The sequence below is a fragment of the Microcaecilia unicolor genome, chromosome 2 (assembly GCF_901765095.1).
Source record: "Microcaecilia unicolor chromosome 2, aMicUni1.1, whole genome shotgun sequence".
NCBI lineage: Eukaryota > Metazoa > Chordata > Amphibia > Gymnophiona > Siphonopidae > Microcaecilia > Microcaecilia unicolor.
Window position 1 is genome coordinate 488,956,265 of NC_044032.1, and position 23,798 is coordinate 488,980,062.

Sequence of the window (23,798 nt, forward strand, 5' to 3'; positions counted from 1 at the left end):
ACATTGCCTAGCAACCGGTACACGACCTCCACGCAGCGCCCTCTCCGCAGACTTCGTAGTTTCTGAGCTCACCAGCTACCAGTGTAGCTATGGGCGCCCAGCTACGACATGAAACGACAATCCCCAGGGATTCTTCGCGCAGCCTAGAAACCTTCGGTGCGCTTTCATCGCGATTCGCGGCCGATCTCAGGGGAAAAAAGAGACTGTAGGAAAGTAAGTGATTTTTCATCTTTCTTCTTTCTTCTTTCTTTCTTTCCTTATTTCTTTCTTTCTTGTCTTTCATTGATTGGGGGATCCTTGTATTAAATTTGGCCAAAACTTGCAAAGAAAGTCTTCTGCTCCACCTCAGAAAAAATTGAAATAATCAATGCAGTATGCTTTAATAACTTGTAGTTTACTACCACTCGAAAATGAGACTGTTTTTCTAGTGTATCATACTGCCTAGCCTTTCTAACTGGATCTAACTGGTACATTTTCAATAGGGCATATAATTAGTACTTTACAAATGTATTTTTTTTAGCTTGCACAAACCCAATAGATTTTCAAACGCCGAGTACCATGTGAAGCTAAAAATATTCACATACACTTAACAACGGCATCGAGTATGTGTGTTATCACAGCATGCCTACATTCATAAAAGTCTTGAACCTAAAAGTGCCCATGAAGTTTCTGAAGTATGAGAGACACGAAACACGTCTTTTTAATACAGCCATGTGTTTGTGAATTAATCTACTCGCATACTTTCAGGAAGCTAAAAATCCTCCCTTGGGCATTCAGCAACATCCTAAATAAAAGGGATATGTTATATAACAGGGTGGCTAAAATAATTTATGCGCCAGTTTTATTTTTATTTTACTAAAGCCTCAAACATATTACTGCACACCTAAAGTGCATTATTTATGACAGCATTATGCAATGGAACCCATTTACGATTTTACATGCATTCGTTGTACGGTAGTACAGTCACGATTATCCCCGACCTGGCTAATCTGCATAAACCGACAGACCCCTGTTATGTCATTGCATTTATTTTCTATTAAAAATCTTTGTTTTAGAACAACTTATTGAAAAGCGGGAACTCTATGCCTTTTTTATGCATTGTTGAGAGGTTTATGTAGTGTTTATGTATTATCCAACTTTTTACTTATCTGATAACGGGTCAGTTCCGTTTATGTCAGTTAATCAAGACTGTACTTGTATTATTAGTGTGTGCTAAACTAGTAACACACGTAATAAGTCTAATCTATGTGCCTTTATATAATAAGCATCTACAATGCAAGAAGATGCACATGCATAAAGTTACACCTGCTCAAGACAAATATAAATGTATATACATACCAGACCTATCCTCCTAATTCTATAAACTTGGGTGCACCATTTAACACATAGCATGCAAGTTTCACATGCAAGTATAGAATAGTGCCAGTTAATTAGCTGCTCTTTGGCGTGACAGGCCAATTATTGGCTATAATTGGTATTAATTGGCACTAATAACAGTTACACACTATCTACCCTTAGGATTCTAGAAACTAGCATGCAAAATCCATAGCGTGCAGCTGCAAGGGGGCAAGGATCTGGGGAGGGGAGTGGTCAGTCAGAGGCATGCTTTGGACCTATCATGCACCTGTTACAGAATCGCATTTACCCACCTACTTGACAGCCGTTAGGCACAGGCATTTACATCACCCATTGAGTAGCATACTGTTTGCGTCAAAGTTAGGCACGTAAACTGTGGGCTTACACTAGTATTCTATAATGCAGTGGCCACCAGCAGTCCATATTTGCAGCCCCATAACAGAGACAGAAAAATTGAATTAGCTCACCTGAAGGATGTGGCATCATCAGGAGATGGGTAGAGAAAAGGCTCTGCAAAGTTCCACTGGGTTGTGTGTGCATGGATGTCATGCATGGTCGCATTTGCATGCTTGTGTGCCTGTGCTTGTTTATGAGGCACACTCTACCTAGCAGAGCTTCATTGGGCCTTTACCCACCTTCTGACCAGTGCTGCATCCTTCAGGTGAGACAATTCAATTTTTTTTTTGTCATAGATAGTTACTAACCATCCTTGTCTCCACCAGCAGCAAAGAGGAGTCATTGTGCTTGTTGGAGTTGCTAGTGAGATTCCACCTAAAGTGCTGTGTTTAGCTTTGGGGACTCCACCTTGGTAAAAGACAAGTATCTCATTAAAGATATCTCTTAAGTGTGTTACTCAGGAGTCTCATTTATGGGTTTTTGCAACTGTTTATTAAAATACATGTGTAAGCTTAAAATCTTTTGGTGGCCCCCAGAGCTTTCTCGTGTCCACTTTATGGTCCTTTACATGAAAAAGGTTGGAGACCACGGCTATAACGGTAATTACGTGCCAGCCAAAGACATCTACAAAAATTATCTTAACTCTGTCCAGTGCAGCTCAGTTGGCAGTAGCTTTAGTGAGCTGACATAGGTACCCAGCAGCAGCTCAAAAAGCTGCTAACAAGTGAGCTGCACTGGAGGGAACTTGGGCTGTTTTTGCAGACACTTTGGCTGGTGGGATGGAGATTCCTCACCAGCTCAGATATTTAATATCTAAGTTGTGGTGGCAGTGCAGAGAGGACATTATGCTTATCCATTTTGGTGGTAGGCTTATCCATAATTTGGGATCTGACTACGTCACTCGTAGTTATGTACATCCTCCTCCCTCCCTCCCTAAATTCCCCCCAATTGTACCTACCATACATGTACCTTATCTGCCAAATATCACCTTGCATTCATTCACACCATGCATTTGTTCAGACCGGAATCGGCTAACGCCGTTAACGGTATTATGAAAGCCACATTGAGCCTGCAAAAAGGTGGGAAAATGTGGGATACAAGAGCAACAAATAAATAAAAAATAAAATACACAGCTGCAACAGTTTACAAAACTACTTATTTATTTATTTGTTACATTTGTACCCAAATTTTCCCACTTATTTGCAACGATGAATGTGTCTTACATATTACCGGACAGGCGTTTGCCAGTCGGGTGGATAACAATCAAGGTTAAGTTGTGGTCGATTGAGGTATGTGTGTTTTCAGGCACCAAGGGGTCAAGGGGGAATGAAGATTGTATAAATGTCCCGTACGATCATTGGTTATGCTGTGTTGCTGGGTGTGGGGATTTACATTGGGGGTCGGTAGGGTAAGCCTTTTTGAAGAGGTTGGTTTTTAGTGATTTCCGACTTTAGATGGTCATGGATTATTTTCCCAGTTTTAGGGAGTCCATCCATAGTTGTGCACTTATATAGGAAAAGCTGGATGCTACGTTGTTTGGTATTTAAGTCCTTTGCAATTTGGGTAATGGAAGTTTAGGTATGATCGGATGATCCGATTCTGTTTCACATGTAAAAGACCCTTTACGAGTTGGAAGCCTTTCTAAAATGAATTCCTGTATCTCTGCAAATTTGTCACTTAAATGGTTGTATGTTATTATACTGTCAAAAAAGAATCACAAAATCAATTATTTATAAATCAGAAGTTTGCCGCTTTTTCATAGTTCAGTGTCACAGACGTGGAATTTGTCCTATTTCATTTGATTTTAGGCACAGATAAGTCAAGTGATAAAATATTTATTTTAAATATTAGTAGGCATTGTTGCTGTTATGTCTTAATAGCAGCATGTTGTACATTTAATTTTGACAGCTGCCAGGACAAGTGAAGCAACTGGTTTGACACTTCTTTTATTCCTAAAGTCTGGCAAATGCCAATTGGGTTTCTTTTAGGGGCCTTTTCCTTATTACTACCTGCTGTATTTACAAGGAGTAAGATAGATAGTAAAAGGCATTGTTACGGACTCTTCCCTAAGGATAAAGGAATATTCTACTCACCCCAATACCTAAGGATTCATAAGAAAAAAACAAGTGACTAACCAACTACTGCCCAGTAGCCATCTATTCCTTTGGTAACCAAACTAATGGAAGGTATGGTAACCAAACAACTTACTGAATACTAACAAATTCTCTATTCTCATAATTCTCAATCAGGATTTCGGTCCACCACAGCACTGAACAGTACTAATTACTCTTCTAACTAAATTTAAACAAGCAATTGCAACTGGCAACAGTATACTTCTACAATTTGATATGTCCAGCGCATTCACCATGGTAAGCCATAAATATTATTAAACATCATAGAATACTTCAGAGTTGGAGGAAACGTTCTTAGCTGGTTTAGAGGCTTCCTAACCGCAAGCTCTTACAAGTGAATCTAAGTCGTATACATCAGCTCCATGGAAACCTGAATGCGGCGTTCCCCAAGGATCACCACTCTCACCAACTCTCTTTCACCTAATGATGACACCTCTGGCCTCTAACCAAGGCCTCAATCCTTACATATATGCAGTAACTTGTATTGTTTAATTGACTGTAACTATACTACTACTACTACTATTTGACATTTCTAAGCGCTACTAGGGTACGCAGCGCTGTGCAATATAACATAGAGGACAGTCCCTGCTCGAAGAGCTTACAATCTAATGGACAAATGTACAGACAATCAAGTAGTAGCAGTCAAATTGGGGCAGTCTAAGGTTAGGTGCCGAAGGGCAACATTGAAGAGGTGGACTTTGAGCAAGGATTTGAAGATGGGTAGGGAGGGGGCCTTGGCGTAGGGCCACAGGAAGTGATTCCACGCATAGGGTGAGGCGAGGCAGAATGGGCGGAGCCTGGAGTTGGCGGTGGTGGAGAAGGGTACTGAGAGGAGGGATTTGTCTTTGAGCGGAGGTTTCAGGCGGGAACGTAAGGGGAGATGAGGGTGGAGAGGTAATGAGGGGCTGCAGACTGAGTGCATTTGTAGATGAGAAGGAGAAGCTTGAACTGAATGCGGTATCTGATTGGAAGCCAGGTGAAGTGACCTGAGGAGGGGGGTAATATGAGTGTATCGGTTTCAGGCAGAATATAAGACGAGCAGCCAGAGTTCTGAATGGATTGAAGTGGGGATAGATGGCTAGTGGGAGGCCAGTGAGGAGAAGGTTGCAGTAGTCAAGGCGAGAGGTAATGAGGGTGTGGATGAGAGTTTGGGGTGGTGTGTTCAGAGAGGAAAGGGCGAATTTTGCTGATGTAAAGAGGAAGAAGCGACAGGTCTTGGCTGTCTGCTGGATATGCGCAGAGAATACGAGGGAGGAGTCGAAGATGACTCCAAGGTTGCGGGCAGATAAGACGGGGAAGATGAAGGTGTTATCAACTGAGATCAAGAGAGGAGGAAGAGGAGAGGTGGGCTTTGGTGGAAAGACTATAAGCTCGGTCTTGGGACCATGTTCAGTTTCAGGTGGCGGTTGGACATCCATGCAGCAATGTCGGACAAGCAGGCCGATACCTTGGTCTGGGTCTCAACGGTGATGTCTGGTGTGGAGAGATACAACTGGGTGTCATCAGCATAAAGATAATAGTGGAAACCATGAGATGAGATCAGTGAGCCCAGGGAAGAGGTGTAGATTGAAAAAGAAGGGGTCCAAGGACAGATCCTGGGGAACTCCTACAGAGAGCGGGATGGGGGTGGAGGAAGAACCATGAGAGTGTACTCTGAAGGTACGATGGGAGAGATAGGAGGAGAACCAGGAGAGGACAGAGCCCTGGAACCCAAATGAGGACAGTGTGGCAAGAAGTAAATCGTGATTGACAGTGTCAAACGCAGCGGATAGATCAAGGAGGATAAGGATGGACTGTCTGGTTTGCTTTGCTTGCCTATTATAAATGGATTTCAGAGTATGTTTTAGAGTATTTTAATGTTTATTTTAATGTTATATTATATTGTAAACCGTTTGATTTACCTTTGTAATAAGTGACGGTCTAGTAAATGAATAAACAATAAATGATGATGTCACGATCTACATCCCGTTCAAACATGATCTAAATGAAATCACTAATGACATCAACCACAGCTTCCAAATCATGAACTCATGGGTAGGATGCATTTAAATTAAACTGAATGCAGGAAAAACACAATTCTCATCCTCTCATCACACTTTGTATTTGTTTACACCGGAGTCCTGTAATGCCTCTCTGGTACTATGTAAGCCACATTGAGCCTACAAATAGGTGGGAAATGTGGGATATAAATGTAACAAATAAATAAATCACAACACAACACAAGTAAATACACTACTATCATCACACCAAATTTTACCCTTCCGTCTCCAGACAGCCTGAAAATTCTTGGAGTTACCATGGACCGAAATCTCACACTGGAAAGCCATGTGAAGAATACAACAAAGAAAATGTTCCACTCAATGTGGAAACTCAAAAGAGTAAAACCTTTTCTTCCCAAGGAATATATTTCGCAGCCTGGTACAATCAATGGTGCTATGTCACCTAGGACTTTGCAATGCACTCTACACTGGTTGTAAAGAACAAATCATCAAGAAACAGCCCAAAACACTGCAGCCAGGCTCATATTTGGTAAAACAAAATACGAAAGTGCCAAACCCCTAAGAGAAAACTGCACTGGCTCCACTCAAAGAACATATATGTTCAGGTTTGCACCCTTGTTCATAAAATCATTTACGGAGATGCCCCAGTCTACATGTCAGACCTCATAGACTACCACCCAGGAACACTAAAGATCAGAACGCACATTCCTGAATCTCCACTTCCCCAGCTGCAAAGGACCCTAAAATACAAATTAACACATGCATCCAGCGTTTCCTACATAAGCACTCAGTTTTGGAATGCATTGCCACTTGACGTGAAAAAAATGTGCGACCTAATTAACTTTCGGAAATCACTAAAGACCTACCTCTTCACAGAGAATACCACAAGATCCATCATATGAACTTTAGCACATTACCACTTGATCTGTTATTTCGAATGTGAATCTCTTTATACCTGATTGCTTAATTCCACTATCCGCTTATTTTCGAAAGAGAAAGACGCCCATATTTCGACCCAAATTGGGAGATGGGCGTCCGTTTCTCGTGGGCGCCCAATCGGTATAATCAAAACCCGATTTTGGGCGTCCTCAACTGCAGTCCGTCACAGAGACGAACAAAGATCACGGGGGCGTGTCAGGGGCGTGGCGAAGGCGGGACTGGGACGTGGTTATCGGCCAAGGAGAGATGGGCGTCCTTAGCTGATAAGCAAAACAAGAAGGGCGTTTTTGACGAGAATTTGGTCCGCTTTATTTGGACCTTTTTTTCAGATCCAAGTCCCAAAAAAGTGCCCCAACTGACCAGATGACCACCGAAGGGAATCGGGGATGACCTCCCCTGACTCAACCAGTGGTCACTAACCCCCTCCACCAAAAATCCCCCCACTTTACAAACATTTTTTGCCAGCCTCAAATGCCGTACCCACCTCCATGACAGCAGAATGTGTTCTATCCTCTGACAGCCTTTCCCTGGTTCTGATATGGGTCTCGGGTGAGTGTGACACCTTTTCTCTTAAGGGCACTGCAGAGTCACATCAGCAATGCATTGTGGTGGGTGTAGGGTATTGGGTTCCGTGATTCCACTAGCTTGTGTTAAATGCTCACGATGTTGGTAGTTGGTAGGCTCTACTCCCATGGTGCTTTTCCCTCTGCTTACTACTACTACTACTACTACTTAACATTTCTAGAGCGCTACTAGGGTTACGCAGCGCTGTACAAAATAAACAAAGAAGGACGGTCCCTGCTCAAAGGAGCTTACAATCTAAGGAACGAAATGTCAAGTTGGGCAGTCTAGGTTTCCTGGGCAGAGGTATAGAGGTTAGGTGCCGAAGGCGACATTGAAGAGCTGGGCTTTAAGCAGAGATTTGAAGATGGGCAGGGAGGGGGCCTGGCGTATGGGCTCGGGGAGTTTGTTCCACGCGTGGGGTGAGGTGAGGCAAAAAGGGCGGAGTCTGGAGTTGGCGGTGGTGGAGAAGGGTACTGAAAGGAGGGATTTGTCTTGAGAGCGGAGGGTACGGGTAGGGACGTAAGTGGAGATGAGGGTTGAGAGGTAAGGAGGGGCTGCAGATCGAGTACATTTGTAGGTTAGTAGCAGAAGCTTGAATTGAATGCGGTACCTGATCGGAAGCCAATGAAGTGACTTGAGGAGAGGGGTGGTGTGAGTGTATCAGTTCAGGCGGAAGATAAGACGTGCGGCAGAGTTCTGAACGGACTGAAGGGGGGATAGGTGGCTAAGTGGGAGACCAGTGAGGAGCAGGTTGCAGTAGTCAAGGCGAGAGGTAACGAGCGAGTGGATGAGAGTTCGGGTGGTGTGCTCAGAGAGGAAAGGGCGGATTTTGCTAATGTTATAGAGGAAGAAGCGACAGGTCTTGGCTATCTGCTGGATGTGCGCAGAGAAGGAGAGGGAGGAGTCGAAGATGACACCGAGGTTGCGGGCAGAAGAGACGGGGACAATGAGGGTGTTGTCAACCGAAATAGAGAGTGGAGGTAGAGGAGAAGTGGGTTTGGGTGGGAAGACAAGAAGTTCGGTCTTGGCCATGTTCAGTTTCAGGTGGCGGTTGGACATCCAGGCAGCAATGTCGGATAAGCAGGCCGATACTTTGGCCTGGGTTTCCGCAGTGATGTCTGGTGTGGAGAGATAAAGCTGGGTGTCGTCAGCATAAAGGTGATACTGGAAGCCATGAGATGAGATCAGGGAGCCCAGGGAAGAGGTGTAGATAGAGAAAAGAAGGGGTCCAAGGACAGAACCCTGAGGGACTCCAACAGAGAGCGGGATAGGGGTGGAGGAAGAACCATGAGAGTGTACTCTGAAGGTACGATGGGAGAGATAAGAGGAGAACCAGGAGAGGACAGAGCCCTGGAACCCAAAGGAGGACAGTGTGTCCAGAAGTAAGTTGTGATTGACAGTGTCAAAGGCGGCGGATAGGTCGAGGAGAATGAGGATGGAGTAATGACCTTTGAATTTGGCGAGGAACAGGTCATTACAGACTTGGATAATGCCGTTTCTGTCGAGTGAAGTGGGCGAAAGCCAGGTTGAAGCGGATCGAGGATGGTATGAGAGGCGAGAAAATCAATGCAACGGCTGTGAACGGCGCGCGTTCAAGTATTTTGGAGAGGAAGGGTAGGAGGGAGATGGGGCGGTAGTTGGAGGGACAGGTAGGGTCAAGTGAAGGTTTTTTTAGGAGAAGTGCCCTGTTTTGTTTCCGGTAGTCCATGAGGTAGTGGCCATTTGTGTAAGACACTTTTAGATCCCTTTCATGTGTTAGCCACGTTACAGCACTTAGTTCTTACCTTGAGTGTTGCTGAAAGAGGGCATTGTACACCATTCTGCCAGCTCGGACCTACTGCTAATCTCAGTACCAGCAAGACTCGTTGCCAGTGGGGCACAACCTCTGATCTGCAGCTAACTGTGAGTAAAGGTGCTTATTCAAATAAAGGACGTTTTCAGCGAGATTAGTCTTCAGATGTGAATTGCTGTGCCAAGGTTATACACCAGCAACAAGTCCTGTCCCTGGAGTACTCTTAGTGGGTACTGCAGTGCATTTCAGGCAGGCAGACCCAGGCCCATCCCCCCCACCCGTAACACTTGTGGTGGTAAATGGGAGGCCTCTAAAACCCACTGTACCCAAATGTAGTTGCCCCCTTCACCCCTAAGAGCTATGGTAGTGTTGTACATTTGTCCCTCCCACAACTAAATGGCTTGGATTGGGACGTTTCTGAGCTAGGCGTTTTTAGTTTCCATTATCGCAAGAAAAAAAACGCCTATCCCAGAAGGGACCAAATCCATGGCATTTGGTCTGTCCAAACCGTATTTTCGAAACGAAAGATGGACGCCCATCTTTTTCAATAATACGGTCTGTCCTGCCTCTTCACATACCCGTTTTCGGGCATAGACACCCATGGAGATAGGCGTTTGCATTCGATTATGCCCCTCTATGTCTCTCATGTTCTTTATGTAATTACCAATTGTATCTTTTACTCTGGAATGGCGATAGCCATGACGGAACAATGCAAGCCACATTGAGCCTGCAAATGGGTGGGAAAATGTGGGATACAAATGCAACAAATAAATAATATCTTCTCCATTCCGTTTACTTTACACTTTTGTCATTTCTGTACAAAGTATTTTGGACAGATTGCTGTTCTGAGCAAAGTTAGTAAAGCTAACAGCTAACTTCCCAGAACAGGAAGTTGACGTCAGAGGAGGCAGGGGACTGTCAGAGCCGACTTCCTTGCACCTGGTCCGTGCACCCCCTTGCTTGGAGGAGGGGGGTGCTCCGCCCCAGGTGGCAACTAAAGTAGGTATGCTGCTGAACAGACCAAAGGTCTATCAAGCCCAGTATCCTGTTTCCAACAGTGGCCAATCCAGGTCACAAGTACCTGGAAAGATCCATTTTAAACCCTGCTAAGCTAACTGCTTTTACCACATTCTCTGGCAACAAATTCCAGAGTTTAATTGCATGTTGAGTGAAGAAATGTTTTCCCCAGTTTGTTTTAAATTTACTACTTAGTAGCTTTATTGAGTGCCCCCTAGTCCTAGTATTTTTGAAAAGAGTAAACAAGGGATTCATGTCTACCCATTCCACTCCACTCAGTATTTTATAGACCTTTATCATATCTCCTCTGAGCCATCTGTTTTCCAAGCTGAAGAACTGTAACCACTTTAGCCTTTCCTCATAGGGAAGTCGTCCTATCCCCTTTTTCTTTTCTGTCGCTCTTCTCTGTACCTTTTATAATTCCGCTATATTTTTTTTGAGATGCAGTGACCAGAATTTCACACAGTATTCAAGGTGTGGTCGCATCTTGGAGCGATATACAGACATTATAACATTCTCATTTTTGTTTTCCATTTCTTTCCTAATAATTCCTAACATTCTATTTGCTTTCTTAGAAGCTGCTGCACACTGAGCAGAGGGTTTCAACATATCATCAGCAATGACACCTAGATCCTTTTCCTGGACAGTGACTCCTAATGTGGAACCTTGTATCATGTAGCTATAGTTTTGGCTCCTCTTTACCACATGCATCATTTTGCACTTGCTCACATTAAATGTCATCTGCCATTTAGATGCCCAGTCTCTTAAAGTCCTCTTACACTTTTTCACAATCCTCTTGCAACAACTTGTGTCATCATCAAATTTAATTACCTCACTAGTTACTCCCATCTCTAGGTAATTTGTAAATATGTTAAAAAGCAGCGGTCCCAGCACATACCCCTGGGGAACCCCACTAACTACCCTTCTCCATTGAGAATACTGACCATTTAAACCAACTCTCTGTTTTCTATCTTATAAGTAGTTTTTAATCCACAATAGAACTTTACCTCTTATCCCATGACTTTCTGATTTCCTCAGGAGTTTTTCATGAGGTAGATGTCAAATGCCTTTTGAAAATCCAGATACACAATTTTAGCACAATTAATACTTGTAACATGATTAGATTTAGTGCTGCAGTTACTAATATGGGCTTCTCTTAATGCATGTTGTTTTGCTGGATTGTCCTGTGTCCCCTGCCCCCCTCCAGCCACCCTGCGATTCTCCTGTATCCCCTGCCCCTCCTTCAGCCACCCACCCAGCGATTCTGCTCTTCCCCTGCCCCCCTGCAGCACCCAGCGATTCTGCTCTCTCACCTGCCCCCCATGCAGCCACCCAGCGAATGTGCTCTCTCCCCTGCCCCCTCCTGCAGCCACCCAGTGATTCTGCTCTCTCCCCTGTCCCCTTTCAGCCACTCAGCGATTCTGCTGTCTCCCCTGCCCCCCCTGCAGCCACTCAGTGAATCTGCTCTCTTCCCTGCCCCCCCCTGCAGCCACCCAGCGATTCTGCTGTGCCCCCTGCTCCCCCTGCAGCCACCCCGCGATTCTGCTCTCTCCCCTGCCCCCCCTGCAGCCACCCAGCGATTCTGCTCTCTCCCCTGCCCCCCCCCCTGCAGCCACCCAGCGGTGTTCCTCATACCTTTGCTAAACTTTAAGCACCTCCAACATTCTGAAGCTGGCTCCATGGCTTCCTTGAAGGTTTCGTTGGTTCGTTACGGTGTTTTACCCACCCTCGACATCATGACGTTTTGACGCGAGGGTGGGGCCTGCCCTCAATGTCATCACGTTTAGACGCGAAGGCGGGGCAGAGAGACATGGGCACAGAGCAATCTACACCGTTACGAAAACCACGAACCATTGAGTGAAGCCATGGAATCATCTTCAGAACGTAGGAGGTACCTTTTATTATAGTAGATGTTGGAACTCGGAGGGTCTGTGGAAATTCCTGGAGATCATGTGTGGAATATCTTTAATCCTGTGAAACTCTCTGATACAAAATTATTGCTTTCTAAGAGGTCCTTTTACAAAGCTGCAGTGAAACATGGCCTGCGGGAGTGTGGGCGTGTCTTATAGGCGTGCGCTGGGCCATTTTTTACCACAGCTGAGAAAAAGGCAGTTTTTTTAATGGGCAGGGAAATATGGGCCTGTGCTAATATTAAAACTAGAGAGCGCCTATTTACGGCTTGAACCCTTACCACCACCCATTGATCTAGTGGTAAGGGCTCATGCGCTACCCACGCAGTAACCATGCAGCGTGCGCCAACATGTCCACGCTGCCGGTTACTGCCAGGAATGCTCTCTGTGGTAGAAAATGCCAAAATCGGAATTACCACTGGGCGCATGTGCTACCCAGGCAGTAGTACCAATTGGTCGCATGCTACCCACGCATTAGCCCTCCTGCGCCTGTGTAAAAGTGCCCCTAAGTGTACAAGATCTCACTGTAGTTTAGATTCCTGTCCCACTTTTGTTATGAAGGATATCTCAATCTTTTCTTGATAAACTTATAGAATGGTCTAATGATAGTCTAACTAGTGGGCAGTTTCCATTGTCCAGGGGGGAAATTGTTCTTATCCCTATCCCAAAAAACCCTAGGGGTGACTTACACTCTGTTAACAACTATCGGTCTGTTGCCTCCATTCCATTGTTTATAAGGATGTCAGAAAGATATGTGGTGACGAAAATCCATATAGAAGGTAACTTTATAGTAGGGTACCTAGGTTAATTGGTCAGGAAGATGCTTATTTTGGCCCTGTTTCGATGTGATGTTTAAGTCCGACTTTGGACATTTTGCTGAAAACATCCAAAAATTGAGTAGTGAGAATGACCATTTTAAAACCAAAAAACATCTATCTTTTTTTTTAATTTGACTATTTGCTAGATGTTTTGTGCTCTGTGTGTTTATCTTTTGGTCCGTTTTCGAAAAAAAAAAAAAGTCCAAGTGAAAAATATGCAAAATCAAGTCATTAGGATATAGCAGGAGCCAGCATTCTTAATAGACTGGGCACATAAACATTCCAGGTGAGCAGTGGGGCATCCTAGGAGACACTGCAGTGGACTTCACATAAATCTCCAAGGTACACATCTCACCGTAGCTCCCTTATATTGTATTGCGAGCCCTCCAAAACCCACCCTTCTTACTCTTTATATGTCTGTTTCTGGAGCTACTGCCTATTGGTTTTCTTTTGTGCTTTCAAAATGTAGTGGAGAGGGGTGGCTGGGGGGATGTAGGACCCCTTGCATTAAAGTGGGTCTCCACTTCCATCACATGGCTTTGTAGTGGAAGTTGCCTTGTCTTGTTTAGGGGAGGGGGGTTTGGAGGGGAGGGGGAGGACAGGAGGTAGTAGAGGGATGGGATACTGCTTCTAACTCTGTGTTTGTGGAGGGTGGTTGGGGGTCCATCGGGGGACTACTGCACACAATATAGAATCCATATCATGATGGGAGTCTGTGACACTGCTTTAGGTGATGTTTTGAGAATGGGTCACTGCAGAGAGAATTTTACTATTGTGCATGACAGGGTGGAGGCTGGGCACTCCTGGACCCTCACTAACGGCTTCTATCGCTGTATTCTCCGCTTTATTGATGGGTGTTGTGCTTGCTAATTCTTGCAGGCTAGCAACATGGAACATTGGAGGGATTACATCCCCAATTAAGCGGACAAAAATTTTAACTACCTTACAGCACAAGGAAAAGGGCATAGCGTCTCTCCAGGAGACCATGCTGACAGAGATTGAACATCAGAAGCTTAAGAGCTGGTGAATGGGAGATATGTATTACGCTTCATCCAGTGCATGTAGTGGAGTGTTACGGTATTGGTGCTCAAGGCTTTCCCCTTTAAAGCACAAGAGGTCCTCAAAGATGCGTGTAGCAGGTATCTTTTTTTGAAACTCTGGGTTCAGGGTAGACAATTTTACCTGTTAGTAGTATATGAGCCTACACCTTTTGATCAGTCCTTTTACCCTAAGTTGCACCATAGTCTGCTCTCCTACACAGATGCCAAGCTTATAGTGGTAGGTGACATGAATCTTGTTATGGATTCTGCTCTGGATAGAACTTTCGTGAAGGTGTCTGGAGGGGGTGGTAGGTCAGAGAGGAGGGTCCTCTTGGCTTTTAGGACAGGACTGGAGCTGGTAGATACATGGCGTCTCCTGCATCCCTCTAAGAGGGATTTCACTCACTGCTCCTGAGCCCATGAGGGATTTCACTTACTGCTCCTGAGCCCATGGGACCATTTCCAGACTTGATTATTTTTATTCATAAAGATTTGTTTGCAGCTGTTTGGGCAGCTACAGTGGGTCCCAAGCTTATGTCCGATCACTCCATTGTGTGGATAGATTTGGAGGCTCCCAGGAATTACACGACAACCTCTAGTTGGCGTTTTTCTACTTATTGGTTAAGAACTCCAAATTTCTTCAATTTCTGTGGGAGCGTTGGGAATTCTACCTGTCAACGAATGGTCAGCTTATGGAGCAGCCCCAGTTGTTTTGGAAAACAGCTAAAGTGGTACTGAGGAGGGATATCATAGTTTATACTAGTAGGCACAAAAAACAAATAGCAGCCCGTTTAGTTCAAGCAGAACACCAACTGAGTTGGGCTAAACAGGAATATCTCCGTACCCCCACCCAGGCAGCTCGTGAGAAGCTGCAGGCCACACATTATGATAAAATCCCTCATTCATGAACAGAATACACGTAGTCTTGTTTACCATAAATATTGGTTTTATCACTTTGGGAATCGTATGGGTAAGCAATTGGCACAAGTGGTGAAGACCTGGGGTGGGGGGTGTTATGCGTTGTATCTATCCTGCGAGACCCTCACGGGAATGTCGCTAACCATAGTGATCAGTTCCTTAGCGTCCCTCCGGACCGGCCCAGGATTGGACTGATGGTTTGTGCACTCCTTCCAGCACGTGGAGACTGAGAACTTCTGACTCTGGGAGCTAATAAAAGCCCTGGCCTTATGACCCTAGATTCAGTATTCTCAGTCTCCAGCAGGTGGAAGGAGGTGAGCCCTTAGTCTCCTCTCTGTTTCTTTCTTTCTTCTTTGAAGTTTAAAAAAAAAAAAAAAAAGAGGGGAACTTCTGTGCACCGGGTTAGTCTGTGTGGTAAAGGCTGGGGTCTACGGGGATCTTAGAGCCTCAGGGGTTCTGAGTCCCTTCCCCTTCTTCCTCCTGTTTTTCTCCCGCTAGCATTTGCTGCTTGTACCAGCAGGGAAGATCTTTACCACTTTGAAGGAAGGGTGTTTCAGCTTCTGGAAAGGCAGCCACGTTCTACTTTAAAAAAAAAACGAAGCAGCCCTTTCCTCTCTGAACACACACCCGAACTCTCGTTCACGCTCTCATTACCTCTCGCCTGGACTACTGCAACTTACTCCTCACCGGCCTCCCACTTAGCCGTCTATCCCCCTTCAATCTGTTCAGAACTCTGCTACACGTCTCATATTCCGCAAGAACCGATATACTCATATCACCCCTCTCCTCAGGTTACTTCACTGGCTTCCGATCAGATACCGCATTCAATTCAAGCTTCTCCTTCTTACCTACAAATGCACTCAGTCTGCTGCCCCTCACTATCTTTCTACCCTCATCTCCCCTTACGTTCCCGCCTGTAACCTCCGTTCACAGGATAAATCCCTCCTCTCAGTACCCTTCTCCACCACCGCCAACTCCAGGCTCTGCTCATTCTGCCTCGCCTCACCCTATGCTTGGAACAACCTTCCTGAGCCCTTACGCCAAGCCCCCTCCCTGCCCGTCTTCAAGTCTTTGCTTAAAGCCCACCTCTTCAATGCTGCGTTCGGCACCTAACCCTTACCGTTCAGTGAATCCAGACTGCCCCAATTTGACTGCCCCTATCGGACCGACCGTTCACTTGTCTATTAGATTGTAAGCTCTTTGAGCAGGGACTGTTTCTCTTTGTTAAATTGTACAGCGCTGCGTAACCCTAGTAGCGCTCTAGAAATGTTAAGTAGTAGTAGTAGTAGTAGTCTTCTCTCTGTTTCTTTCTATCTTTCTTCTTTGAAGTAAAAAAAAAAAAAAAAGAGGGGAACTTCTGTGCACCGGGTTAGTCTGTGTGGTAAAGGCTGGGGTCCACGGGGATCTTAGAGCCTCAGGGGTTCTGAGTCCCTTCCCCTTCTTCCTCCTGTTTTTCTCCCGCTAGCATTTGCTGCTTGTACCAGCAGGGAAGATCTTTACCACTTTGAAGGAAGGGTGTTTCAGCTTCTGGAAAGGCAGCCACGTTCTACTTTAAAAAAAAAAACGAAGCAGCATTTCTCCCCTCAGTTCGAACGAGCAAGGCAGCTCCATCGTTGCCTTGAGCAGCCCCGCCTTTATTGCCTCCCGCTGTTACCACTATAGTGCGGTTCTTGTTTGTTTTTTTAAAAAAGGCTGCCGTGTGTTTCTTTAGAGCTGCGCTTTGGCGGAAACCTCAGGAGATGTGGAGTGGTGCGACCGGCGCATGCAAGTTTTGCACAGCTGTAGATCGGTGGCTGCTCCTTCTCTTTTGGCTCCTTCTTCAGCCACGTCTCCCTCGGTGCCATCGGCTCCCGCTGCTGAGTTGGCCAGTGCTCTCTCTCTTGGGGGAAAAGCCACCATTTTGCCGGCGTCTGCAGGCCTTGGAGATCTGGCCATTCCCATTTTACCTCAGCTGTCAGAAAGTTGTTCTGTAGTTCTGCCTCAGTCTTTGGGATCCCAGGAGGGAGATTTTCCCCCTGAATTTGTCCTGCAAATGTACCAGGCATTTTTGTTGAAGAAATCAGGCTCTGAGGCCTTTCCTTTGGGGGACCAGACAGATAGCTCCTGCAAAGAGAGCTAGTGGGTCCTGGGACTTGAAGGAGGACCAGGTTTCGGACCCAGAGTTAGACATGCCCTCCCTAGAGGAGTTGGAAGGTCTGGAAGATCAGCAGTTGGAGGATCCGGTCTCTTCGGGACTTCTTGCCCCCGGGAGAAGATCCTTTGATAGTTAGGATCTTCCATAAGGAGGATCTTCAGGAACTTATTTCCTTAGTAGCATCCACCCTTCATTTTGAGGAGGAACAGCCTTTGGTTCCTGAGGTCCATAAGGTCGACCTTCTGGTCAGGGGCATTAGATGTTCTGAGAAGACCTTTCCTATGCACCAGGACATCAGGGACATTATTCAAGCTTAGTGGGATGTACCAGATTCTCTTCGTCCAGCCAGGTCTATGGTGCATCTTTATCCGGTTCCGGAAGAGGACAGGTCCCTCCTTAAGATTCTTGTGGTGGATGCTGTGGTCTCGGTGGTCACTAAGAGTAATACAGTCCTGGTCGACGGTGGCACAGCCCTTCGGGAAGTCCAGGATTGTAGGGTGGAAGTTCTCTTGAAGAGTAGCTTTGACATCTCTTCCTTGGAAGCTATCTGTGGTTCCTTGGTAGCTAGGGCATGCTTCCACTAGGCTGAAAGATTATTAGACAGGGCTTCAGATGATATTATTTATTTATTTTATTATTATTTATTGCATTTGTATCCCACATTATCCCACCTCTTTGCAGACTCAATGTGGCTTACAATGCATCATGGGTACTGGAAATAGAAGTGAATATACATTAGGTTTACAGAGGGTTTGTGTTACATGGTGGTGAATTACATGATGGTGTTAAAGCAAAAGACATAAGACAGTACTAAAAGTTCAAAAGATTATACAATTACACATGTTGATCTTTGTGATATCTAATCGAAGAGATAGGTTTTTAATAATTTGCGGAAATTGGTCAGTTCATAGACCGTTTTCAAGTTACGTGGCAGTGCATTCCAGAGCTGCGTGCTCGTATAGGAAAAGGTAGATGCGTGCATTGGTTTGTATTTCAAACCCTTACACTTGGGAGGATGAAGAATGAGGGGTGTGCAGGAAGATTTTTTGCGTTCCTGGGTGGTAGTTCTATTAGATCTGACATGTAGGCTGGGGCATTACCATGGATGATTTTATGGACTAAAGTGCAAAGTTTGAACGTGATGCGTTCTTTTAGTGGGAGCCAGTGTAGTTTTTCTCGTAGGGGTTTCGCGCTTTCGTATTTTGGTGTGCCAAAATATGGCTTCCATAGATGCTGAAGTGGCCAAGATTGAGATGGGTTCTGCCTTCTTGTTGGATGCCTTGTACGATTTGTTGAGAGCCTCTTTCAAGTCCATGGGGATGGCAGCCCGCCGTTCCCTTTGGTTGAGAGGTTGGTCTGAGGATGCAACCTCCAAATCTAAGCTGAGTAAGTTTCCTTTTAAAGGATTCTTCTTGTTTGGGAATGAATTAGATAACTTAGTCCGTAGCTGGGGAATACAAAAGTTCCTTGTCTTCTGGAAGATAGGCCCAGGGCTGCTGGCTGAGGCTCTATATCTGGCATAGGACAGGGGCGTGATTTTTGCCATTTTTGGTCTGGCAGGGGGGCTCAATCCCAGAGGTTTAGGTTTTTCCAAAGGTCTCAGTCCTTTCGAAGTTCCCGCTTTGGTGGATGGGAGTCTGGCGCCTCTTTCCAGGCCCCTGCCCATTTGACCCAATGAAGGTGCACGGGTCCCTCCTCTGATCACGGTGGGAGCACGGCTGTCCCAGTTTCTTCAGAGGTGGGGCCTAGATTATCACCGATCAGTGGGTGTTAGAGGTTATTTGAGATGGGTACGCCTTAGAATTTGCACAGCCCCTTTCCGACGCCTTTCTGGAGTCTCCCTGCCAGTCTCAGCTCAAGGCGAATGTGGTACGGGACACTCTACTAAGGCTTTTTGATCTTCAGGCTACTTGTCCCGTGCCTCCTTCAGAAGTCAGACAGGGCCGTTATTCCATTTACTTTGTTGTTCCAAAGAAAGAGGGTTCCTTTCGGCCAATATTAGATCTCAAGGCAGTCAATCGTGCCCTCAAAGTCTCCAATTTTGGATAGAGACCCTTCGGTCCATAATTGTCAACAGGTCGGGAGAATTTCTGACGGCATTAGATCTGATAAAGGCTTATCTACACATTCCGATCCAGCCCCTTCATCAGAGGTTTCTTTGTTTTGCGGTTCTGGGTCAGCACTTTCAGTTTTGGGCACTTCCGTTTGGTCTGGCTACAGCTCCCCACACGTTCACCAAGGTGATGGTGGTGGTGGTGGTGGCAGCTGCTCTCAGAAAGGAGGACATTTTGGTTCTTCCCTACTTAGACGACTGGTTGATCTGGGCAAAATCGTATGAGGAGAGTTTACAGGTGACGGCTTGGGTGGTCCAGTTCCTGCAGTCTCTCGGCTGGGTGGTCAGCTTTCCCAAGAGCCGTCTGGTTCCTTCTCAGTCCCTGGAGTACTTGGAAGTGTCCTTCAACACAGCATGCGGTTGGATTTTTCTTCCTCCGAACAGAATTCTCAAGTTACAGTCAGTCTCAGATTCAGGGCTTATTGCACAGGCATGTCCTTTGTGCTCGAGATTATCTTCAAGTGTTGGGCTCTATGGTGGCGACAATAGAGGTGGTGCCTTGGGCAAGAGCACACATGAGAGCTCTCCAGACTTCCCTCCTGTCCAGGTGGTCTCCTCAAACGGACATCTTTTAATGAAGTTGCCTCTACAAGCCCAGGCATACAGCAGTCTCTTCTGGTGGCTGCATATGAGCAATCTGACCAAGGGGATGACGCTGGACGCACCCCAATGGATAGTGGTGACGACAGATGCCAGCCTCAGGGGCTGGGGAGCCCTTGCTCAGGGTCTTCTTTGGTCTTCTCAAGAGGCATCCCTTTCGATCAAGCTGTTGAAAACCAGGGTGATTCGGCTGGCTCTGGAGGCCTTTTGTTCCCTGTTGGACGGTGCGGCAGTTCGCATTCTTTCAGACAACGCAACAGCAGTGGCTCATGTCATTCGGCAAGGGGGGACCAGAAGTCAGTGCTGGGCAAAACAGTGGAAACTGTTATAAAGAATACAATTATAGAACATGTAAACAAACGTGGTCTAATGGGACAGAGTCAGCATGGGTTCAACCAAGGGAAGCCTTGCCTCATCGATTTGATTCATTCCTTTGAAGACATGAATAAACATGTGGATAAAGGTGAGCCAGTTGATGTAGTGTATCTAGATTTTCAGAATGTGACAAGGCTACATCCCCGATGTATAGAGTGAAGCAGCAAAACCATGAACTACATATCCCAGAATGCATTTCCAGTCCTAGCAATGCGAGCCCAGGGGATAGGCAAGCTGGCCATATACCGTCTCTGACCACAAGAGGGAGGGTGAATGAAGGAGCCAGTTCCCCTGGACCTGCAATCAGTATATCATGCTGCCCACCTGTAATAGGGAGGGGTGGGCTGAGAAGCAGGAGGAGGATTGGATGGAAGAGGGAATGAATCAGCCTGAGCAGGGGAAGGAAGGAGAACGGAATGGGAGCTTGAGAGCTGAGGAAGGCAGCCCCTGAAGGTTTGGAAACCTACATGGTTTTGGAATTTATTTTGGTTTAAAGCCCATTTTTCTTGTGGGAGACCTGTTTGCTTTGGGGAAACCATGAATGGTGGGGGGAATTACTAACCTGTTTTGAAACCTGATTATTTTTGAGAACCTCTGAAGTTGGAAGGCTTGTTTATGAAGGAGGGCTGCCTGGTGGGAAGAGGGGTTCAGTTCAGGAGAGGAGCTGTGCAGGCTGAAAATCCTTGGGCAAGACAGGTCCCTAAAGTACTGAAGCAGGCTGAAATACCTTGGGTGGGAGGAAGACCCAAAAGTATTGAACCTCCTGAAAGTAAAGGCTGCTTGGTGATTAAGTGTTTGTCTTGAGGGGAAATCCTTCTTGTGGGCCAAGTACTATTTGTTTGCTACTGACTGGGACACAAAAGCATGGATTTCCAAAGGACTATGGCATTCCCCTCAGGGAAGGGGGCAAAGTCTTTGTGTAATTGGCTGATGTACTAAGCAAGGCAGAACAGCCCTGCCTGAGAAGCAAGTCTCTACTCTGGAGTGAAGTTTTGTTTATGAATCTGGAAAATAAAGGAATGTTTTGAAGTATTTCCTGGGGGCAGTTTTGTGAAGTTCTGGCTATTCATGGGAGGCATCTTCCTCCCCCATACTGGAGCAGCGGGCCCATTTACAAGAAAGCTTTGATATTCCTTATGAGAGACTCCTGAGAAAATTAAAGAGTCATGGGATAGGAGGCAAGGTTCTGGTGTGGATTAGGAATTGGTTATTGGACAGAAAACAGAGGGTAGGTTTAAATGGTCATTTCTCTCAATGGAGAAGAGTGAACAGTGGAGTGCCGCAGGGATCTGTACTGGGACTGGTACTATTTAACATATTTATAAATGATACTCGGGTCCACCTTGGGGGTCACTGCTCAAGAAAAAGATCTGGGTGTCATTGTCGATAATACACTGAAATCTTTTACTTAGTGTGTGCGGTGGCAGCAAAAAAATCAAACAGGAGGCTAGGAATTATTAGGAAAAGGATGGTGAATAAGTCCGAAAATACTATAATGCCTTTGTATCGCTCCATGGTGTGTGTCTGCACCTTGACTATTGCGTTCAGTTCTAGACACCGTATCTCAAAAAAGATATAGCAAAATTAGAAAAGGTTTGAAGAAGAGCGACTAAAATGATAAAGGGGATGGGAACTCTCGTATGAGGAAAGGCTAAAGAGGTTAAAGGAAAAAGAGACGGATAAGAGGAGATAAGTACATAGGTCCATCAAGCCCAGCATCCTGTTTCCAACCGTGGCCAATCCAGGTCAAAAATACCTGGCAAGATCCCAAAAAAGTACGAAACATTTTATGCTGCTTTCCCAGAAATATAGCAAAGTATTCAAACAAACATGAATACAAGTATGTTTTTACTTTTTTGTTTTTTCTGTATATAAAGTGGAGTAGTCTCTATATATAACACGAAAGTAGTGATTTCTCACTCAATAACTGAGTGTGACATAAGTGTATATGGTCTAATCATTGACTTGACCTCCACCAGCCTTTACTATTAACTTGCTTATAACTTAAATTAGTGCTTCTCTCTTTATCCAATCGTAATCAACAAAGTTTATGCAACACTTAACTTGAGCAGGTTGGTGCGCTCAAAACCCCGACAGGTCCCCGTTTCGTACTAACTTTGTCAAGGGAGAGTCACCAATTCCGGTAGCTGCCTCAAGTGCATGTGTAGCGTTGCTTTGCCTCCCAGAAATAAGCAGTGGATTTTCCCCAAGCCCATTTTAATAATGGTCTATGGACTTTTCCTTTAGGAAGCCATCCAAACCTTTTTAAAACCCCGCTAAGCTAACCACCTTTACCACATTCTCTGGCAACAAATTCCAGAATTTAATTACACGTTGAGTGAAGAATCATTTTCTCTGATTCGTATTAAATTTATTACTTTGTAGTTTCATTGCATGCCCCTAGTCCCAGTATTTTTTACCTCCTTCCAAAAGTACAAAGACTAGGGACACTCAAGGAAGTTACATGGAAATAGTTTTAAAACAAATAGGAGGAAATATTTTTTCACTCAACCAATAGTTAAGCTCTGGAACTCTTTGCCGGAGGATGTGGTAACAGCGGTTAGTGTATGTGGGTTTAAAAAAGATTTGGACATTTCCTGAAGGAAAAGTCCATAGTCTGCTATTGAGACAAACATGGGAAGCAACTGCTTGCCCTGGAGTGTTACCACAATTTGAGTTGCTGCCAGGTACTTGTGACCTGGCTTGGCCACTGTTTGGAAAACAGGATACTGGGCTAGATGGACCATTGGTCTGACCCAGTATGGCTAATTTTATGTTCTTATGTAAGTCACCAGTTACAGCAAGATTCTGTGAAACTCATGACCTGGGCAGAGTGTCATCTGACCGCTCTCTCATCCTGTCATGCAGCAGGAGTGGAGAACGTCCAAGCGGATTTTCTCAGCCGTCACACTCGCGATCTAGGGGAGTAGATTAATGGGGATCCCTCTCATGGATCTATTCGCCACAAGCCTCAATGTAAAAGTGCCTCACTTCTTCGGTCGCAGAAAAGACGTCAAGGCGGAAGGGATAGATGATGTTCTTCAGCAGTGGCCTTCGGGTCTTCTCTGTGTGTTTCCTCTGTGGCCTGTCCTGGGTTGGTTAATTCAGAGGATCGAGGCGCATGGAGGCCCTGTGATCCTGGTGGCTCCGGATTGACTTCGCATATCAGGCCGGCCTTCTGGTCCAGGATCCGATTCCTCATCCAGAACCGGCTTGATTTTGTCTTATGGCCTGGCTCCTGAACGTGCTCATCTGATGAAGAGAGGTTACGCGTCTCAGGTCATTTCCACCCATGCTCAGATTGCGTCGTCAGTCGACATTTCTAAATTAGGACATGGCGGATTTTTGATGCGTGATGTTCTAAGCAAGGCATCTCTCCTCTCTGCACTTGCTTGGTAGAGATGCTGGATTTTTGCAGCACGGCTTTGATAAAGGATTGGTTCTTGCTTCCCTTATAGTGCAAGTGGCGGCGTTGACCTGCTTTCGAGGTTGAATGCAGGATAAGTCGCTGGCTAGTCATCCGGATGTGTCATGTTTTTTGAAGTGAGTCGGTCTCCGTCCTCCAGCCGGGACATTTTTCCGGCTTGGGACCTCAGTTTGGTGCTATCAATCCTCACTAGGCCTCTGTTTGAACCGTTGTCTTCTTGTTCCTTAAAGGATTTAACACCCAAGACAGTATTTCTGGTTGCCATAG

At 45.5% G+C, this 23,798-nt stretch overlaps 1 protein-coding gene across 2 annotated transcripts in view; it reads left to right on the forward strand.

Annotated features, from left to right (window-relative positions):
* Positions 1-143: 143 nt before the first annotated feature.
* CFAP99 (cilia and flagella associated protein 99) overlaps positions 144-23,798 on the forward strand; it is a 325,784-nt gene continuing 302,129 nt past the window's right edge. For both annotated transcript variants that reach the window (XM_030191113.1, XM_030191114.1), the window contains exon 1: positions 144-213. The gene's annotated coding sequence lies outside the window, so the exon portion shown is untranslated. The remainder of the gene's footprint in view (positions 214-23,798) is intronic.